The 20,202-nt window shown below is 37.6% G+C and overlaps 1 pseudogene; it reads right to left on the bottom strand.

Moving 5' to 3' along the window:
* Positions 1-1,183: 1,183 nt before the first annotated feature.
* On the bottom strand, positions 1,184-5,684 carry LOC147488383 (protein EARLY-RESPONSIVE TO DEHYDRATION 7, chloroplastic-like; annotated as a pseudogene).
* Positions 5,685-20,202: the final 14,518 nt, after the last annotated feature.

The following is a 20,202-nucleotide window of genomic DNA, read 5'->3' as shown; positions in this document are numbered from 1 at the left end:
TTGGAGTTTTCATTTTAGTATGGTACTTGAACAAAGAATATAATTGAAAGAGAGATCTTGCTACTCGAACTTCATAAGAATTCCTGCATGAGCTGTTCATTTCTTTTTCTGGATATCTTTTCAAGGATCGGAAAAATTCCTGGTTTTCAGCAGAATCATAGATGGTGTGCTTATATTCAACAATTTGTTCCAAAGCAAGCATAAAAAAAATTTCAGAGGCTCAATTTAGAGAGAAACTTGTTCAATGTTAAAAACAAGTCCGGGTAAAATACACGTTTACACTTGTACATCTGTCTAGATATTCTTAATTACAATGAAAATAAGAAGTATCAACATATGAGTCAAACATATGTAGCTCCAAGAGTAGGAATCGAATCTAAATTTCCAATCTCAATCAATGATAGCTTCATCTAATTCAAAAGCCTTCCTTGCTTGCTTTAGCTCCTCGAGGAAATTACCAAAAGCCACTCCTACAAAAATTAACACTTTGCTCATCCTAGGAAAGTAAAAGACATAGTCGGTTATGAACTTGTTTCTATATTAGGTCAAAAGGAAACCATATTCTTCTTAAAAATAAGAATAACTACCAACAATGATAATAGGACATACCTTGCAAATTTGCAATGGATCAAAACAGGGGTGATTTCGACATCCAAGATACCAAAAGACAAGAAGGGAGTTAGATAAATGGAAATAATGAAAAACCGAGATAAAATTTGCTTTCATTTGGGCGAATTTTAACAAGTCAATTACCAAGTAAGACTTTCGTGAGCCTCCAAGATAGTGTCCTTGGGGACAAGAACAAAAGGCTCCCCGCACATGGAAATAGTTGCAACAAATTGGTATCATTACTTAAGACCGGATCCTATCGCAATTTTATCAAAGACTCAATAAAGCATACAATACGCACATTGTAATATAGAGAAAACATTATCCAAGTTCGCTTTGTATTCCCTCCCATGAATAATCTATTTACCTACATTTTTAACTTAAAAATCAAACAAGTTCCAAAACAAAAGTGAAAAAACGAGTTCATCAAACTCATTCCAAAAGTGCAAACACATGAGCAACACCCTCAATTACATGGAAGTTAACACAAGCAACACACTCAATTATATGGAAGTTGTATTTGTATAAACCACCTAGTACAAATCCAACGATGAAACCAATGAAAATTGAAAGCTCAACATAACTCAACAACCCCAACACAATCGCCACTTAGTCCGGGCATGTTTTTCAAGACAGAGATACCCGGTGAAACAAGGTCAATTGTTACAGTTGACGTTGTTGACATGACATTCTTTCCAAAATTTTCAATAGCATCAAAGACCCCCTATACGTAACAAACACATCGGATCATTTCCTTGTTTAGGAATTTTCATTTATCGCATATTAAGCGCATGAGAACACAAGGTGCAAATCAAATCAAAACGTTATTCCTCATCTATAGTAAAAGTAGAAACATTCAAAGACACAATTGACAAAGTTTCGACTAACTCTTTGCCTTTGGAGTTTGGAGGTGGTTCTTGGGCGTGAATCAAGAAGGTATAAAAACAGTTCCCCTTTCCCAAGCTCAACTGTGGTCAATACCATCCCGCAACCTAAGCCAACACTAGACTCATGATCATTGCCAAAGATTTGAAGACCATATTTTACCGGTAAATAAATGCAGTGTATATGTGGAATAAACCGGTTGATGATCAAAGGTGTCCCATCTTTGGATTTCATTTCTATCGCCTTAGTAGACAAAAGTTCAACATCCAAAAAAACAATCTAGTAGAGAAGATCTTTTGTCATCCCTTGAGAATTCATGAAAACATACTTTCATAGAATTCAAAAAGAAGGCAGCCCGGTGCATCTTAGATGATGCTATACCTCATTTGATATTTTTCAACGCTGATTCAATCCCCTTTACTCCTTTCAAGATGGAAAGAAGCCGCTAAACCAAATTTATTGGGAAGCACACATTCTCGTGCAAAGAATGTTTATAAGCAAGATATATTTACATGTTCTCAACTCTTAAAACCAATATCATTGGAGGCTTGCGTGTGTATGCGTGTTTTTGTTTTTTAGAGCTAGTAGATAGGATATGGAAAATGTTCAAAGATTAACAAGAAGATGTTGCAAATGATAATTGGCCATGAGCAATGAATGTTCAATTTCAATTTCAAATTAAAGAGCAGCGAAGGGATCATAGTAAGCAAGTGGAAGTATGATTGACTTCAAATCCATCCAAGGAGGCGAGAACAATTTCCCCAGGAAGAAGATCAAGAACTTCTTGCCTACTTTAGAGTTAACAATTGGGCGGTGAAGAAGCCCGAGACCTTGACAACCCCGTAAAGGATTCCTTTAAGCCACGTTCTCGACATCTTGGAGATCCTCTTTACCCCATTGCGGTGAGAGTCATTTGGTGACAAGTGGCGTGAATGATATGATACTAAATTGAAAAAACGGTGTAGATGGTATATAAGAAGTCAGGTTGTAAACAAACAATAATACTTGAAGAAGAAGAAGAAAGGTTAAGTGAATACTAGACCTTTTGATCCTCCTCAAAGTGGATGGCCCGAGCTCCATCCGGGTAGAACAGTATATAGACCTCCCTGAAGAATTCATTTCCCCACTTCAACCTATCGACTTAAATTCGCCACACCACAAAATGCCTTCAATCATGGAGCCGAGCCAGCCAGCAATCCCCCGCCCACGAATCGCTATAATCCCTGACATTAAATGTAGTCCAAGATAGTCCTTTAACATCTCCTTCTTCTCCGTGACTTGCTCACCTAACCGAGATATCATTAACCCAATCATCCAACACTTTGGCCTCCTCCGTTTTTATGCTTGTGAGTTTACGTAGAGAAAAACTAGTGTACTTATCCAAGAGGACATCAAATTCCTCTAGCAATTTGTCTTGGCCCTTGGGCGCAATAGTGAGACCATAATTGACGGTAGTAGCAGGGTTGGGTAATATCATCATCATCGTCCGAATCATCGGAATTAGTAGTGATGGAGGGAATAGAAGTAGTGGGAAGGATCCAACTTAACGTAAGCCTCGCCTTTAGCCAATGGCCATTGAACATCCCGGCAACTTCGGACAAGGACAATGACAACGTTTCTATAAAAAAGGCGGACGGCGAGAGATAAATAAAGAACTGGCCCTAAGTTTAACACTATTTTGTTTTCACAAAAAAATGTAACACCTAATGAAACATTGAAATCTTACGTTTGCCACCGGAAAATAGAGAGAGAGAACTAATATACTTAAATCTCTTACCTACTGAAAATAGAGAGAGAGCGAAATCTGAGGCGAGAATAAATCTCTTACCCACAAAATAGAGAGAGAGAGAGCCGGAATCGAGAGCGAGAATAGAGGAAAAATTGGAGGATTGAATACCCAATTTTAGGCTTAATCCGGCGAGAATAGAGAGACGATTGGGAGGTGAAGATAGGAGAAAATAAGAAAAGAGGGGGCGGTCGGGACAAAAAAGAAGGGTTATTTGGGGGTGCGGTCGACATTACTTTTAGATTGACACGTAGCAAGTGGTTTTTTAGGTGACTTGAGAAAAGCAACCTCAAGAATTCGCTACGCTCACGGATTAATTCGGGTTTACGCGGGTTAAACCCACTTGTAACCCGGGTTTTCTCGTTAAGTGAATATAGGGGTGAGTTCGGATTGGATCAGACAAAATGGCTTATGGAAAAATTTCCAAATTTTTTTAGGATGGCAAAATTTTCGAAATCAGATCCAATTATTTTTAGGATGGCAATTTTTTTTTTTTTGAATTCGGAAAATTTTCGAAAATTTCGGAATCCACAAAATACGAAAATAAATCGGAAATTTGAATTATATAATCGGATTTTCTTTTAGGAGAACCATTTTTTATCAAGTTAATACATTCATTTAGCAATCATTTTGAAATGTATTAATTCAGTAAACAAGTTAGACCTTTTAACACGTTCATTCAACAATTTTTTTCTTCAAAGCATGTTAATGCATTAATTCAGTAAATAGGAAGATGGGAGAAATTGAGACATGTACTAGAATGACACTATTGATTTTTTGAAATTGTGAGAGACACAATGTTCTATTTCTCTAGGGTTTTTATTTGGTTTGTAAACTATATGCAGTTTTTATTTAGTAACTGTAAGAAATAGACCGCTATATGTTAAAAATTCGAAAATTAATCGGAAATCAGATTTGATCGGATTTTGAAAACACATCCAATTCCGATCCAATTATTTTTCGGAAAAATAGGATATCGGAACACAAATATCATAGCCAAATTCAGAAAAATATCAAATCAGAATTTGGAAAAATTGGGTTTTCGGAAAAAAGAGACACCCCTAAGTACTTAAGTGTGCTACCTAATATAAATATGTGCCTACTGATCCATTCAAATTTCTGGTCATATGCCGAAGCATAACAAATGGGTACACTATCGAAACCATCTTACACGTTTTCATTGCCAAGTAATTGCATATCGATCATGTTGAAGTTATCCCTCACATGAGGAAGAAGGAGAAAAGAAGTATTGTTCGTGTGAAGAGATCTGAGCGCGCATGTGCTCAAATTGGCTTTGCCCAAGCTGCGCCTGCGCCCTTGCCGTGAAAATAAGATAGTTTTTTTTTCAGCCTCTCACGAAACAAAGTTATTGGACTTTTGGTTTGAGGAAAATAAGAGAGCCGCTCGATTTTGCTTTACCGAGAGCGCGCCCGCGCTCATGTCTAAATTTGCAGTTTCTATTTTCGACAGTAATTGCGAAATTGTGGGTTACTATAAAAACTAGAAGTAAGGTTTTGGAAAACCTAAGTCTTGAACAGAAACCCAATTTTGAGAGCTATCAAAATTGAGAAAACCCTTGCAAAGAGAAAAGCTTATAAAGAGAGAGGAGTTATCTAGTAAGGTGGAGAGACTTTAGAGGAGTGATTGTAATCTTCCTTCCCACACTTATAAAAGGATTAGCTCTTGTGGAAGTAGACATCATTGGCAGAACCACGTTATATCTTGTGTTGTGGTGTGCTTTATTTTCTTTGCATTATTATAACTTGCTTGTGATAGTTGTTTAGAGAGTTGGGCTTGCTAGGTTAGTTGTAGTGAAAGTTTAGATTTTTTGTCTGGAGTAGTAGTTTGTTCCATTGCAAGTTATCTTAGTAGTGGGGATCGATTGGTATCGTTGTCTCCAACAAGTGGTATCAAGAGCCAGGTTAGATTAATCTAGGTTGTTATCCAAATTTTGCTCGGAAGGTGTTTGACAAAATTCCTGAGAGAAGGTTTGAGTTGAAATAGCTTGTAGAGATAGACCATTTTGTAAACACTCGCATGACTAGTCTAAATAGAGGTAACTACACTATTTGGAAAGCCAGGATGGATGACTTTTTCTATTGCAAGGACTTGGCACAACCCATTGAGAATGAAGGAGTAAAACTAGCGCAATTGCCGCGGCTGAGTGGAGGACGCTTGATGAAAAAGTGATCAGGTGCATTAATAATGGATTGACAACAATGTAATTCGTCTTGTATCCCAAGAGACCACTGCTTTCAACCTGTGGAAGACATTAGAAGACCTCTACTAGAAGACAAGAAAGGACGCATAGAATAGTAGAAAACCATCTCATTCTAGAGGTGTTGACAAAAAAAAATCTAGGAGCGCGAGCAGACCTCATAAGAAAGACTTGTTGTGTTCTCATTGCGGTATCCATGGCCACTTCAAGTATGAATGCATAGAACTGAAGAGGGATGAGAAAACTAGTACCGTACACGAAGACAAGTTAGAGTTAAAAGAAAACACTGTCAGTAGAGACTCCACAGTCATAGCTTCAGAAGGTGAAGTAAGAATTGTGTTAGATGGTGATGAGTTATGCTTGAGCACTTCAGGCTAGGGTACTGATAAGTGCTCAAAAAGTGCAATTTAACTCTCGATTATGCCTTCTGTTTAGCCATCTTAGTGGACTAATAGTGTTTGTAAGTTATGTTTTAAGATTCTACAGGTGAAAAAGAGAGTTTTGTAGAATATTAGAGAAAAGGGGTAAAACATAGCAATACGGAGCATTAAGGATCACATGGGAAGCCCGTGGACAATCATTGTCACACCCCGAATTTCGACAGAATTCAGAAAAACATTATTTGTTCCCGACTCTTCGATCTCCGAGGTGTGACGCACTCTCCCCTTCCAAAAACCCATAAACAGTTTAAATATGCGGATAATTAAAAACCAATAAAATTTTTATGTTAAACAAGAGTCATCTTCATTACAAAAATTTACAAATGAAAATGCAAATAACCTTATCTCAACTGAAAATCTATATCACCTCAAAGGAAAACAAGGCCTATCTTGAAATGCGACGCTAACGCAAACCACAAGCAGCAACCAATCTTCTTCAACACTAAACCTGTCAAGACTTATCAACTATGTTTATTTAATGAACACACCCGATAAACAAACATGCAAATCGGGTCAGCATTATAAAAATGCTGGTGTGAGTAGCCCTAAAATAAAACATATAATTATACATATACATACACAATCAGTAAGGCCGTTAGTTCCTCCACCGAGGCGCCTTAACTTCCAACAACTACTACAACATCCTTAAGTACAATAATTTAGGCAGGTAGTTCCTCCACTGAGGCGCCTTAACTTCCCACTGACCACACAACAAACTATACGCATAGTAAATAAGGAAGGTAGTTCCTCCATCGAGGCGCCTTAGGTTCTAACTAAACAAAAACCAACCAAGAATATACAATCATCTATCTAAAGATATATCATTAAACAACATATTACCATAATTATATTAATTAAGGCTTCCTTTGTGTGTCCCTAAAATCACGTCGTATCTATGTCTTACCTAGTTTCCCTGGCTACCACAATCGCTTCCCAACGCCGAACATGTACATCCACATGCCTCCCCTTACATAATGAACCACTCCGTGAGTAACTACCCTGAGCGGGATGCCGCACACCAGGTAACCCTCACACGGAAGCCATTATATAAGTACTGCCACTATTCGGCATAAAATATCGCATGTCTCGTTCTATTTTGCGAACGGAATAATCAAGCCACTATTCGGCTATGCCAGAAGGGCCATTCAAATTTTAACTCAAAGCGCCCGGAAGGGGCCAATCACATTACTTACGCCCGAAGGTCATTCAGATTCACTGAAACGCCAGAAGGGACAATCAAATTGCACACGCCCACACAGGGCAAATCACATGAGTTGTGGTAGCTAGGTTTTAGGATTTTCGTTACGTAGTTTATTCAAGTGTCATCCATTTATGACTCATAATAATTCTACTATACCACGTGCAGGCTAAATACCTTATTGCACTAAGCCACAATATTTAGAAATATCTTAATTATATCTCATAACCACTTTCATTCTTTCACGTGCCAATGTATTATTGCACTACGCCACACTCCCGTGGAAAATATCCACAAATACTCTACTAGCATCTCACAGATAAAATAATGGAGTGTCTATACATTTATGTCTCCAAAACTATTGCATTTAATATATATATCCCAACATATTATATAATGTCACAATATCAACGACAAATCTTAATTAGATAATGACCACCAAATTTATACAAGCTTCCACAACATTTTAGCATTTGATTTGTCCATACAATTTACAACATAAAATGTAGCACAATTAAACAGTCCACAGTCCACAATCAAAGCCCAATATATATATGTTTTACACACTACTCACGTCAAATCTTAATTAGATAATGACAAACAACGTTATATAATTTTTGACAATATTTTATTACTATATTTGTCCATATTCTTAAATATGAGAAAAACTGGAAAAAGTCAACATTCCACAGTCAACGATCAAAGTCAACAGGCAATGGTCAAAGTCAACACGTCATGGTCAAAGTCAACGGTCAAAGTCAACAATCAATGGTCAACAATCAAAGTCAACACGTCATTGTCAAAGTCAAACTGTCATCTCTATGTTCAACACGTTTAGGGTCATAGCCATGGTTCATGGCTAAGGTCAAGGTGCATGGCTCATGGGCTCATGACCAAGGTAATGGTTCGGACCCAACTGGCCAAGCCTAAACCTTAAAACCCGGCACCAAAAGTCTAAACCAACTTATTATTCAACCTGACCCAATTGGGGTCATAAGGACCAACCCACATAAAATTAGAAACCGGCCTAAAGAAAACTAATTAGTTTTGGCCCATACAACTTAAACTAAACCGACCCAAAAACAGTTAAGTGGTTCTGTCCAAAAATTGAACTGAAACCGGCCCAATCAAAACAAACTAAAATCGGGCACAAAAACCAACTAAGGCCCAAGACCAAATAATAGAACTTTGTCCCAACCCAACTAACACATTTCGGCCCAACTAACAAACCTAAACCTGAGAGAAACCGACCCAAGTCCAAGCCCAGCCGGTCATCTTCTCCAACAGCCACCACCAAAACCGGCCACCACCAATTCCGATCGCCCACCCATTTCAACCAACCGATTTTGATCCCCATAACAACCCCTACAACTTTAACAAAGCCAAAAATCTCAAATCCTTAAATCCAAACATCACCAAAACTAGATATGGAAATAATTTCCGCCGCCATTAACGCTTGTTTCAAGCTTCCACCACCCCCATTTGCATCCCTCACCCAAACTACACTAACCACCCAACATTGTCCAACCCAACACAACAACCGTTCACTTACTCAAATCCACGAAGAAGTCTTTGGCCACCATTAACAACTGCTCAAGCTTTCTCCAAACTTCAAATGTTTCAAACATAAATCCCACCTAACGCTTGACAACATCCTAACCATCCCCAACAACAAGTTCCAACCAAACAATGGGGCGTTTTTCTGTTTCGGTTTGGCGATGCCATTACTGTCGGCTACAAAGCTGCGACAAGATTTATGTTCGAGTTTCAAAACCACAACCAAAAAGTCTAAACGAAACACAAGCCGAAATCTTCTTTGTGGGGCTTACGCCATAACAGTTTTTTGAAGCTTCAATATAAGCAATAAACGATCCAATAACTTAAACAAAAGATACCCTAACATTATCTAGTTTAATCAATTCGACAATATCGCCGAATAACTACAGCCGAACAAACAACCGAACAAACTGAAAATGAATAGAAACAGTTGACAGTAGAATTTTGTCTGTATACCAGTAAAATTCTAAATTCTATGAAATAGAAAAAACTATCTACTCACATGTATTAACAGCTTCATGAATCCCTCGTAGTTCAAACCGTCGCGCTCCACCCTCCAGCAATCCAACTTTTATCTCTGCCTCCATTTTTATTATTTTTTATTCTCCAAGAACCCTATTCTCTAAAAAATGTGATTATATACTGGGTTTGAAACCCAAGCCCAACACAGACTCGGGCCTAGAAACCAGGCCCACGTATCCCAAATCCAATCCAGCCGATTTTTAAATAAATAAATAAATAAATAATAGAAAAATACGTATTTTAAATATGGGCATTACAATCATGGAAAAGGCCAAGGAATTGAAGCTATTAAAGATGAGACTTGGACCTATTTTAAAGCCTATTTGGAAGCCCAAGGCCAAAGGATTCGTTGCTTGGACCAAAGCCCGCAAAAGAGGATAAAATGATAGAGCAGAAGAGACAAAATAGGCTTACGCGTCTGGGACGCATAGATCGAGCGCCTAGACGCATTGATTAAGTCTGGGACGCATGGATCGAGTGTCCAGACTCATTGATCAAGCCTGGGACGCATGAATAGTGCGTCCAGACGCATGAATCGACATTGTAGCCAATTCCTTCTCAGTTTTGGAGACGAAGTTGGACTCTGGAAGAAGTCTATTTGTATTAGGAAACAAATGACGGTTTGGAATGCTTCCAGAGCTCATTGTAACCCCTATAAATAGAGGACCTAAGTGCCTCATGTAATTGGCCAATTCACTTATATTCTTGTCTCCAGAACTTGAGGCAGAGAGAGATTAATAATAAAAGATCGGTTTTAACTAGCTAAGTCTTAATAAATTAGTCTTTCTAGTCTTATGTTCTTCGACTCTTCTTCTTCTCGTTCTTTGTGTTCTTCCTTCTATATGGAAGGCTAATCTTCTCTTTCAAGGGAGGAGATGGCCCGTGCTTAAAGGTTTAATGATTATTACGGTTTATGGTGTTCTTCAATCGGGTTAGTTCTTTATGTTTTTAGTTATTAGTTCCATTGCCCACACCAGGGGATGGAAGTATAGATTAAGGTTTTTATTTATTACAATTGAATATCATGCTAGCTTAGGGTTTTATTTATTGCAATTGAATATTTGATAGTGACATGCTTTTATTTATTGCAATTGAATATAATGCTAGAATAGGGTTTTATTTATTGTAATTGAATATTATACTATTATTCTCTATTTTTCTTCTAGTTGTGTACTGTTTTAGAGTAAGGGAAGTATTCTTTGTGTTTGCCTTAGATGGTGATTCATTGAATAGCTGCCCAAGCTCACATAAAAGGAAAGAAGATACTAATAACATGAACATAGGAACAACCTTGAGTAGAGTTAATTGTTAACGATGTTTTATCCAATAGGGCATCGACACTCGCTCGATTGCCCGATTGTAGTCTACTTGGAGAACAACATGAAGCAAAAGGTCATTGAATCGAAAGCATTGGTGGATTAATTTGAATATCTTGAATCTATCTCTTTCATATTCTCTCCATATTTCCAATTCTTATCTTTAAGTATAAGTTTAGTTAGTTTAGTTTAGTTTAGCATTAGAATCTACTATATCTATAATCATAGTTTTTAATCCCTCAAACCCTCTTTCCAGTCCTGTCCTTCATATAAACATACACTTAAAAGTGGAATGATACCCTATTCATCCTTTACTTATTGAGGGATAATTAGGTTTTGATATGCTTCTATTTTGTTCAACGACCATCATCTATATACATCATCCATATACCATCTCACACACAAAAAGGAGCAGTGTCAAATGGCGCCGCTGCCGTTTTAAGTTGTTTATGTTTAACATTTTCTTTCAAGATTAGAAGTTTGGATCTTAAGGTAATTTTAGCCGCATCATCCATCCTTTTGAGAAAGAGAGAAGCTTGAATGACATCTTGAAGAGAAGATCTATCATCCATGTTAGTCGAATCTTCATTCTTTTTATTTCATTCTTAGTTTAGTTGCATCATAATTAGTTTAGTTTTATTGCTTTCTAGTATAATTGCATTTAGGATCTTTTCAACAATTGAAGTTGTAAGCCAACACAGCGAAAAATCAAACCCTAGTGTTTCTTGTCGAATCTTGACAAAACGCGGACTATCGTCGTGGGACGGTACTTAAGCAATCCAAGTGATTCACCATAACCCTAGAAGAGACGACTTTTAGATAATCGGCGAGATATTAGGCTGCAAAGCCCAACCCAGTTGAAAGAAAGTAGTTTTGCATATTAGTATAATTTAGAATAGTTGCATATTAGTTTAATTGCATTCAAGCATAGTAGGATAGTTTTTCGTCATTTTCGCATAGCATTTTCTAGTGTATGCCCCGTCGTCCATATCATCGTCCAGTAAGAACACAACAGTGGACAAGGTTTAACAACCGACTTACAAGAATACTAGACGAGATTGAAACAATGGCCGCAAGCAATGATGGAGGTGTTATGAATCCAAATAATTCAGAAGCTATCCCACCCATGCAAGCACAACATAGGAAGAAGTTGAGCGATTTCTATTCGCCAATCATTGGAGACCCACCCAGCAGTATTGTTTTTCCAGAAACAGAAGCTAACCAGTTTGAGCTTAGAGCATCATTAATCTCTATGCTTCCAAAGTTCAACGGTTTAGACAATGTTCAACCTTATGTTCACATGAACAAATTTCTATTAGTCCTCAGAACTTTCAAGAACCAGAATATCAGGGATGAGAGTATCAAAATCATTCTGTTCCCACTCTCACTCGAAGGTAAAGCATCTAAATGGTTAAGCGCCGCGGTAGATCAATTCAATAGACAACTGGGAGAAGTTGAGAACAAAGTTTATGAACAAGTTCTACCCACCCCAGAAGACAGATGCCATGCATCAAGCCATCAACAATTTCAAAGGGAAGGTGACTGAAGAATATCATCAAAGTTGGGAGAAATTCAATAATCTGCTAGTCTCATGTCCACATCATGGATACGACAAGAGCACACTGGCTCATTTTTTCTATCGAGGACTCTCGATGATGAACAAGCAAATGATACAGTCAATGCACAAAGGCAAGTTTACATCAATGGATGGAGAGGAAGCTTACAACTTTCTCGAGAATTTAGCTTTAGAAACACAACAATGGACTACTAACAACGAGGATGTCGCTAGCATGGAGGGGGAGCCAAAGCAATTTGGCTACCAAGCACATGAACAAGCAGATCAAGAACTGAAGTCTACATTGGCCAGCTTGGCCACCAGCATTGAAATTTTGAGTAAGAAATTCAATCAGTTCTCCATGAATCCCTCCAAGATCAACAAGTCTAAAGCTAAATCTTTCCCAGTCATGCAAGCTAGCCAATGCTGCGAAGTCTGTTCGGACACTTCTCATGCAACTCTAGAATGTCCTGTTTACTATCAACATGCATTAGTTGGAGAGTACAATATTAACTCATTTCAGAGGCTCAACCAAGGTGGTAATAACTTTCAAGGCAATTATTGGAGACAGAACGATGGGCCCCAGGTTCACAAAATCAAAGTTATATTCCACAGACAAGTCAAGCTTCATAGTTGGTTCCTCAACAACAGTTATACTCTCAGCAGAATTCCAATACAAGTGGAGAGTTAGTGCCTGATCCTAGGAGAAATTATGCCACACTTGCCAACCTGGAGAATGCAATTACTTTGCTATCACAGAAAAATCAGAAGTTTGAAAGTGTTCTAGAGCTTATTGCACAGTTTCGAATCTCCAACAATCTCAGGCAAGTCAATGTTCTAGAATGGAGTCTCTAGAGGCTAAGGTCGACAAACTCACTACTGCTTTGTCTGTAAAGACACAAGCCACTCAACCTAGCTTATTGGAACCAATATTGAGGAGTGAAGATGTATGCCACATTGGGACAACTTCTAGTACTGATCACCTCCATGATCATGTCAGCTCAGTTACTACTCTCAGATCAGGATTGAAGATTGAAAACAAGGTTGACTTACCTTCTCATGATGACATTGCTACAGAGCAATCGGTCAAGATTTCAAATGAAGTTCGAAAGGAAGTGGGAGAAATCCTTTCAACTCCCATTTGTCAAGACAACCAAGACAAGATATGAAAGAATTCTAAAGAGATAGAAGAGCAGACACATGCTGATGTGTTTGTACCAAAGGCACATTTTCCTATATTTTTTGCTCAAAGCAAAAAGGACAAGCAATTTTTAGAGATGAAGGAGGCATTTGAGAAAGATAACATCAATATCCCTTTCTCAAGCGATCAAGCAGGTTGCCATCATATGCCAAATTCTTGAAGGATGCATGCAACATAAAGAGAAGTACTCATGTTCCAAAGCGAGCATTTCTAGCTGGACAAACAACATCTATTATCCATCAGCAAGCTCCAGTCAAGCTCAAAGATCCAGGAAGTCCTACAATATCATGCAAGATAGGAGAAAAATTCATAGGTATGAATGCTCTTTTAGACCTTGGTGCTAGTGTTAATCTCTTGCCATATCATGTGTACCAAGCGTTGGGCTTGGAGAACCTAAAGCCTACAAAAGTCAAATTGAAGTTAGCTAATTGTTCTACCAAGATTCCCAAAGGCATAGTTGAGGATGTTCTTGTTCAAGTAGTCGATTTCTACTATCCAGTGGATTTCATTGTGATAGACACCCAGGAAGCCTTTGATACAATTCCAATTATTCTAGGCCGACCTTTCCTCGCTACCGCAAAAGCTTTGATAAATTGTTACAATGGTGAAATGAAGATCAACTTTGGTAAGATGTCCATGGACATAAATATCTTTCACCTGTTGCATAAGGATTGTGATGACACTGAAGGTGAAGAGGTGTACTTCCTTGATAGTATGATACAAGAATTTGTCCCATTCGAAGATACAATTGAAAGTGCTCAATCTACAGAAAACTGTGATGAACCTGAGAACCCCACCACAGAGGCGTTGCTAGCCATGTTCTTGGAATCTCTGCAGAAAATTCATAAATTAAGTTAGCAGAATGGAAAATTGATAGAGAGAGTATCATATCTTGAGAAGATTAACTCTACATTTCAGGATGAACAACAGACTTCTACCCAAAAAAATCAGTTGCTAGAGAATCAGCTTAAAGAAGTTTTGGAAAAACAACAGAATCTAGAAACTGAAATGAGCATCAGAAGTAGAAAGTGAACCATATTGATAAGGAGAATTGCACTGTTGAAGCTTCTTTTACACCATCATTATGCGAACTAGAAGATGTGAACCGGTCTACCGCCCACCTCGAAGCCACGGTCGGCCCGGACATCCATTATCATTACTGTGGTGGTAAAAGGCACATCAGATACTATTGTCCTGTTAGAAAGAAAGATTTTCATCAATCTTCTACACAGGGGAACCACAAGGCCTATCACACAATCATCAGACCTGAAATAGTTCAAGGTAGAGAAGCAATTTCACCAAGAAATCTTTCCAAAGATATCAAAGAGTATTTTTAACAACCCACAAGGTGAGACCTCCTCGTGTCCTCCAAACATTCATCGATTTGGGTAAGAAAATCTGATCTCCTCACTCAAATTGATAATACATTACGTCTTGGGGATCTGACGTAAAAAGACCTAAAAATTCGGCATCAATGGTAATATCCTACCTTTTTTTCATCCATTTTATTTACTTCTTTATACATTGAGGTCAATGCATGCATAAGTAAGGGGATGGTGTACTTGAGAAATGAATTTCGAAAATTAGTTTTCAAAAATTAAAATATATTTTTTTCTATATCAGCAGCATGAGAAAAATGAATTTTAATGATGAGTCTGGGATATATATTCTATACTGCTTAGTGTTGAGTTTGATAGATAGTTGATATTATTGATTTCATTACCGCTTAGACTATTTATTATGCTCGGACATAGTTCTTGTTGATAGAATTCTTTATCAAGGCACCACCATAGTACTTGGTCAGTTTTGTGTACTTTTGCTAGAAGGGAGATTTAAACCCCTAGTAAATTGGAAGTAGAATTTTTAGACTTAGCCTATGAGACTTGAGCTTTATACTCATTTTTTGGAGAGTTCTTACGAGAAAAATCTGAGTCTTAGTGACTCAACATCTTTCAGTTCTTTATGTTGTTGTAATATAGTCTCATTATTCGTTGATTTGGTTAATCATGAAGTGACATCAACTGGGGAGATAGCCATTAGGTCTTGTAGTCTATTCAAAACAGAGGATCATACTGATAAGTCAAGTAGTGAACCCATTCAGCCTTTATCCCACCTAGTAGGACCATCATATTAAACCTTTTTGAGCCTTACAATAAGCCATTTTCTTCCAAAACCCTTTATCCTTTACCCAACTCCAGACAAGGAGTATAGCCAAAATCTTTATCAGCCATACCCATATGTTTCTGAGAATACAAGGGGCACAAGGAGGAAGAAAGACCACAAAAGGAAGATTACAAGGAAATATCAGAGAGATACAATGAAGACCATCATTCTATTCAAAGTGAAAGAAGCTAGTGGAAAACAAGCATATCAGACTAATCAAGGATATACCACCGAAAAAAAAAAAAAAAAAAAAAAAAAAAAAAGTTGAACAGAATGGATGGAAAAGCTAAGACAAAGGAAGAATTTTCTCTGAATAAAGAATTTGAAGAAATCTTCCAAAGAAAAAGCAAAACCCTTAGTGTTTTCGAAAACAACCTTAGAATCCTTTTTACCTTTCCTTCATAAACCAATACCCAAGCCAAGTTACAATCCATGACTTATCACTACAAGATGGTAGTGCGAAGTCTAGAATAGGTGAGAGGATGCTAAAGTGAAGGACCCGACACTTCATATGTGATTGACATTCTTTCCATGAGACTACTTTCATTCAAGTCTGTTTTTCAAAGGTAGTATGTGGGATGTTCAGTATGCATTATTCTTTTTCCCACATACATGAGGTAAAATAGTAGACCATCTTCTGAGATTCTTTTGTTGAGAGTATGACCGGTGAGGATTGAAAGTCGAGATTTTCTCGCCTAAAGGTAAACTAGGGATTCCGTTTCTTGGATAGGAGAGTATAGGAGATTGACTAAGTACAAACATAAGCCTTGATTGAGAATTTTGTTAATTTTACTATCTCCCATCATAATCTATAAGTCTTTGCAAAGAATGTAGTTAGCAATGGATACCGCCCTTAAAAAGTAAGCACTAAGTGGGTAAAGAATTTCTCTCTCTAAAAAATACTATCATTCTTGAACATGCTATTGATTGATTTTGTGGGTATATCACCTGAAAACCCTCACGAGACTATAACTCGTCCTTTTTGGGGAACTTAAAGGTTTAAAGCCTTGTTGCATATGGTAAATACAATCACGATGCCTGCGAAAGTGAGTTAGGATTTTATTTTTTAGGATGTAATTTTGATCACTTATCTATTTTTTTTATCTTATTTGCTAAAAGACTAGCAAAAGGCTAGTTGGGAGTTGTGATAAGTGCTCAAAAAGTGCAATTTAATCCTCGATTATGCCTCTTGTTTAGCCATCTTAGTGGACTAATAATGTTTGTAAGTTATGTTTTAAGATCCTACAGGTGAAAAAGAGAGTTTTGTAGAATATTAGAAAAAAAGGGGTATAACAGAGCAATACGGAGCATTAAATATCACATGGGGAGCCCGTGGACAATCATGGAAAAGGCCAAGGAATTGAAGCTATTAAAGATGCGACTTGGACCTATTTTAAAGCATATTTGGAAGCCCAAGGCCAAATGATTCGTTGTTTGGACCAAAGCCCGCAAAAGAGGATAAAAGGATAGAGCAGAAGAGACAAAATAGGCTTACGCGTCTGGGACGCATAGATCGAGCGTCCAGACGCATTGATCAAGTCTGGGACGCATGGATCGAGCGTCCAGACTCATTGATCAAGCCTGGGATGCATGAATAGTGCGTCCAGACGCATGAATCGACACTGTAGCCAATTCCTTCTCAGTTTTGGAGATGAAGTTGGACTCTGAAAGAAGTCTATTTGTATTAGGAAACAAATGACGGTTTGGAATGCTTCTAGAGCTCATTGTCACCCCTATAAATAGAGGACCTAAGTGCCTCATGTAATTGGCCAATTCACTTATATTCTTGTCTCCAGAACTTAAGGCAGAGAGAGATTAATAATAAAAGATCGGTTTTAACTAGCTGAGTCTTAATAAATTAGTCTTTCTAGTCTTATGTTCTTCGACTCTTCTTCTTCTCGTTCTTCGTGTTCTTCCTTCTATATGGAAGGCTAATCTTCTCCTTCAAGGGATGAGATGAAGCCGGTGTTTAAGGTTTAATGAATCTTCTAGTTTATGGTGTTCTTCAATCAGGTTAGTTATTTATGTTTTTAGTTATTAGTTTCATTGCCCACACCAGGGGATGGAAGTATAGATTAAGATTTTTATTTATTACAATTGAATATCATGCTAGCTTAGGGTTTTATTTATTACAATTGAATATTTGATAGTGACATGCTTTTATTTATTACAATTGAATATAATGCTAGAATAGGGTTTTATTTATTGTAATTGAATATTATACTATTATTCTCTACTTTTGTTCTAGTTGTGTACTGTTTTAGAGTAAGGGAAGTATTCTTTTATGTTTGCCTTAGATGGTGATTCATTGAATAGCTGCCCAAGCTCACATAAAAGGAAAGAAGATACTAGTAACATGAACATAGGAACAACCTTGAGTAGAGTTAATTGTTAACGATGTTTCATCTAAGAGGGCATCGACACTCTCTCGATTGCTTGGATGTAGTCTACTTGAGAACAACATGAAGCAAAAGGTCATTGAATCAAAAGCATTGGTGGATTTGAATCTCTTGAATCTATCTCTCTCATATTCTCTCCATATTTCCAATTCTTAGCTTTAGTATAAGTTTAGTTAGTTTAGTTTAGTTTAGTATTAGAATCTACTATATCTATAATCATAGTTTTTAATCCCTCAAACCCCTTGCCAAATGCCCTCCTTCATATAAACATACACTTAAAAGTGGAATGATACCCTACTCATCCTTTACTTATTAAGGGATAATTAGGTTTTGATACGCTTCTATTTTGTTCAACGACCATCATCTATATACATCATCCATATACCATCTCACACACAAAAAAAGTGAGTTTCAGGTACAGAGTGGGTGGTAGATACATGTGCTTCCTACCACGTCACACCCCACGAGAGTTTCTTCACTACCTACAAATCGGGTGATTTTAGTGAGGTGAAGTTGGGCAACAATGAAGTCTCAAAGATTATAGGCATTGGTGATGTTCATGTAGAAACCAATGTCGGCTACACCTTGACAATAAAGGATGTAAGACATGTCCCTAACATTCGGCTAAGCCTAATTTCCGTTGGAAAGTTAGATGATGATAATTTTCTAAACTCGTTTGGTAATGGGGTATGGAAACTGAGTAGAGGTTCCATTGTAGTAGCCAAAGGGAAGAAAACTTACTCGCTTTACAAGGTACATGCTAGTTTGTGTAAAACAGAGTTAAATGCGGCACAAAAAGAAGCTTCCTCTGAACTATGGCACAAGAGACTGTGTTATATGGGAGAAAAAGATATGGAAGTTCTTGCCAAGCAAAAGGCCTTGCCAAACATTAAATATACGCATTAAATAGATGTACTCATTGTTTGATAGGAAAGCAACATAGGGTGTCTTTCCAAAGATTTCTGTCTCACAAAAATGACAATGTTCTTAAGCTAGTACACACAGACTTATGTGGTCCTATGAAAGTAAAGTCCCACAAGGGAACTTTGTACTTCTTGACTTTTATTGATGATGTGTCAAGAAAGATATGGGCATATAGTTTGAAGACCAATGTTGAAGTACTTGGCGTGTTTAAGATTTTCCATAACATGGTGGAAAAAGAGACAGGGAAGCCTTTGATGTGTATTCGGTTAGATAATGGGGGTAAGTACATTGAACCATTTGAAAAGTATTGCAAAGTCATGGGATTCGTCATGAGCAGACCATTCTCAATACTCCACAACACAATGGTATAGCCGAGAGGATGAACCAGACCATTGTAGAGAGGATGAGATGCATGTTGTCTCACTCTAAGTTACTGGGTAGAAGTAATGCACACAGCCGTACATGTGATCAACCTATCGCCTTCGAAGCCTCTGAATAGTGATTATCTAGAGAGAGTATGGTCAGGCAAAGATGTTAATTTTGGATATTTGAGGGTATTTAGGTGTAGGGCATTTGTTCATATTCCCAAAGATGAGAGATCCAAGCTTGATGACAAAGCCCAATGCATTTTTTTGGATTATGGGGATGAAAAGTTTGGCAACAAACTTTATGATCCGATTAACAAGAAGGTAATCTGAAGTCGAGATGTTGTGTTATTGGAAGACCAAACCATAGCAGACTTTGAGGATGGTGAGAAGCTAGAAGCTTTCACTAATGATCTTGTTGATTCAGAACCAGAAGTTCCTACTGTGGAATGTGTAGAATGCATTGAAAATGCAGAGAACTATGGGTTTGAAGATGCAGATGATGGGATAGAACCTATTAATATAGAAGATGCAGATAAAGTGCATGAACCACCACCTGAGCAAGATAAAGTGCATCCTCCTGAGCCACAAGAAGATGAGGTAATAAGGAGGTCCGATAGAGAGAGACCAGATTCAACCAGGTATCCACCACATACGTATGTTTTACTATCTGATGGAGGAGAACCTATGTACTATTAAGAGGCTCTTGAAGGTATAGACAAAGAGAAGTGGTTGAAGGCCATGCATGATGAGATGAATTCTTTGTATAAGAATCACACTTACGACTTAGTTGAGACATTGAAAGAAAGAAAAATTCTCAAGAATAAGTGGATCTACAGAGTCAAGCATGAAGAGAATAATCTACACCTAAGGTACAAAGTTCGCCTTGTTGTTAAGGGATTCGGTCAAAGGAAAGGTATTGACTTTGATGAAATTTTCTCTCCTGTAGTTAAGATGACTTCTATCAGGGTGGTATTGGGTCTGACCGCAAGTATGAACCTAGAGGTTGAGCAACTAGATGTCAAGACAACTTTTATTCATGGAGACCTTAAAGAAGATGTCTA

This window comes from Coptis chinensis, chromosome 7, assembly GCF_015680905.1.
Source record: "Coptis chinensis isolate HL-2020 chromosome 7, ASM1568090v1, whole genome shotgun sequence".
In the NCBI taxonomy this organism is placed as follows: domain Eukaryota; kingdom Viridiplantae; phylum Streptophyta; class Magnoliopsida; order Ranunculales; family Ranunculaceae; genus Coptis; species Coptis chinensis.
The sequence above is the reverse complement of the archived record's forward strand: the minus strand, read 5'-3'. Positions and strand labels throughout refer to the sequence as shown.